Source organism: Aulonocara stuartgranti, assembly GCF_965226115.1.
Source record: "Aulonocara stuartgranti genome assembly, chromosome: 23".
Classification (NCBI taxonomy): Eukaryota; Metazoa; Chordata; class Actinopteri; order Cichliformes; family Cichlidae; genus Aulonocara; species Aulonocara stuartgranti.
This window is the reverse complement of record NC_138958.1, coordinates 477327-480000: the sequence shown is the minus strand read 5'-3', so window position 1 is coordinate 480000 and position 2674 is coordinate 477327.

Genomic DNA, 2674 nt, shown 5'->3' with positions numbered 1-2674 from the left:
CTCTCTCTGTTCCTCTCTCTCTCTCTGTTCCTCTCTCTCTCTCTCTCTGTTCCTCTCTCTGTTCCTCTCTCTCTCTCTCTCTCTCTGTTCCTCTCTCTCTCTCTCTCTCTCTCTCTCTCTCTCTGTTCCTCTCTCTCTCTCTGTTCCTCTCTCTCTCTCTCTCTCTCTCTGTTCCTCTCTCTCTCTCTGTTCCTCTCTCTCTCTCTCTGTTCCTCTCTCTCTCTGTTCCTCTCTCTCTCTGTTCCTCTCTCTCTCTCTGTTCCTCTCTCTCTCTCTCTGTTCCTCTCTCTCTCTGTTCCTCTCTCTCTCTGTTCCTCTCTCTCTCTCTCTGTTCCTCTCTCTCTCTGTTCCTCTCTCTCTCTCTCTGTTCCTCTCTCTCTCTCTGTTCCTCTCTCTCTCTCTCTCTGTTCCTCTCTCTGTTCCTCTCTCTCTCTCTCTCTCTCTCTCTGTTCCTCTCTCTCTCTCTCTGTTCCTCTCTCTCTGTTCCTCTCTCTCTCTCTGTTCCTCTCTCTCTCTCTGTTCCTCTCTCTCTCTCTCTCTGTTCCTCTCTCTCTCTGTTCCTCTCTCTCTCTCTCTGTTCCTCTCTCTCTCTGTTCCTCTCTCTGTTCCTCTCTCTCTCTCTCTGTTCCTCTCTCTCTCTGTTCCTCTCTCTGTTCCTCTCTCTCTCTCTCTGTTCCTCTCTCTCTCTCTGTTCCTCTCTCTCTCTCTCTCTGTTCCTCTCTCTGTTCCTCTCTCTCTCTCTCTCTCTCTCTCTCTCTGTTCCTCTCTCTGTTCCTCTCTCTCTCTCTCTCTCTCTCTCTCTCTGTTCCTCTCTCTCTCTCTCTCTCTCTCTCTCTGTTCCTCTCTCTGTTCCTCTCTCTGTTCCTCTCTCTCTCTCTCTCTCTCTCTGTTCCTCTCTCTCTCTCTCTCTCTCTCTCTCTCTGTTCCTCTCTCTCTCTCTCTCTCTCTCTCTGTTCCTCTCTCTCTCTCTCTCTGTTCCTCTCTCTGTTCCTCTCTCTCTCTCTGTTCCTCTCTCTCTCTCTCTCTGTTCCTCTCTCTGTTCCTCTCTCTGTTCCTCTCTCTCTCTCTCTCTCTCTCTCTCTCTGTTCCTCTCTCTCTCTCTCTCTCTCTCTCTCTCTGTTCCTCTCTCTCTCTCTCTCTCTCGCTCTCTCTCTCTCTCTCTCTTTCTCTCTGTTCCTCTCCCTCTCTCTCTCTCTCTCTCTCTCTCTCTGTTCCTCTCTCTCTCTGTTCCTCTCTCTCTCTCTCTCTCTGTTCCTCTCTCTCTCTCTCTCTGTTCCTCTCTCTCTCTCTCTCTCTCTCTCTCTGTTCCTCTCTCTCTCTCTCTTTCTCTCTGTTCCTCTCTCTCTCTCTCTCTGTTCCTCTCTCTGTTCCTCTCTCTCTCTCTCTCTCTCTGTTCCTCTCTCTCTCTCTGTTCCTCTCTCTCTCTCTCTCTTTCTCTCTGTTCCCTCTCTCTCTCTCTCTGTTCCTCTCTCTCTCTCTCTCTCTCTGCTTCCTCTCTCTCTCTCTGTTCCTCTCTCTCTCTCTCTCTGTTCCTCTCTCTGTTCCTCTCTCTCTCTCTCTCTCTTTCTCTCTGTTCCTCTCTCTCTCTCTCTGTTCCTCTCTCTCTCTCTCTGTTCCTCTCTCTCTCTCTCTGTTCCTCTCTCTCTCTCTGTTCCTCTCTCTCTCTCTCTGTTCCTCTCTCTCTCTGTTCCTCTCTCTCTCTCTGTTCCTCTCTCTCTCTGTTCCTCTCTCTCTCTCTGTTCCTCTCTATCTCTCTGTTCCTCTCTCTCTCTGTTCCTCTCTCTCTCTCTGTTCCTCTCTCTCTCTCTCTCTGTTCCTCTCTCTCTCTGTTCCTCTCTCTCTCTCTCTGTTCCTCTCTCTCTCTCTCTGTTCCTCTCTCTCTCTCTCTCTGTTCCTCTCTCTGTTCCTCTCTCTCTCTCTCTCTCTCTCTCTGTTCCTCTCTCTCTCTCTCTCTCTCTCTCTCTGTTCCTCCTCTCTCTCTCTCTCTCTCTCTCTGTTCCTCTCTCTGTTCCTCTCTCTCTCTCTCTCTCTCTCTCTGTTCCTCTCTCTCTCTGTTCCTCTCTCTCTCTCTCTGTTCCTCTCTCTCTCTGTTCCTCTCTCTGTTCCTCTCTCTCTCTCTCTGTTCCTCTCTCTCTCTCTGTTCCTCTCTCTCTCTCTCTCTGTTCCTCTCTCTGTTCCTCTCTCTCTCTCTCTCTCTCTCTCTCTCTGTTCCTCTCTCTCTCTCTCTGTTCCTCTCTCTCTCTGTTCCTCTCTCTCTCTCTCTGTTCCTCTCTCTCTCTCTCTGTTCCTCTCTCTCTCTGTTCCTCTCTCTCTCTCTGTTCCTCTCTCTCTCTCTGTTCCTCTCTCTCTCTGTTCCTCTCTCTCTCTCTGTTCCTCTCTCTCTCTCTCTGTTCCTCTCTCTCTCTGTTCCTCTCTCTCTCTCTGTTCCTCTCTCTCTCTGTTCCTCTCTCTCTCTCTGTTCCTCTCTCTCTCTCTCTGTTCCTCTCTCTCTCTGTTCCTCTCTCTCTCTCTGTTCCTCTCTCTCTCTGTTCCTCTCTCTCTCTCTCTGTTCCTCTCTCTCTCTCTCTGTTCCTCTCTCTCTCTGTTCCTCTCTCTCTCTGTTCCTCTCTCTCTCTCTCTGTTCCTCTCTCTCTCTCTGTTCCTCTCTCTCTCTCTCTCTCTGTTCCTCTCTCTC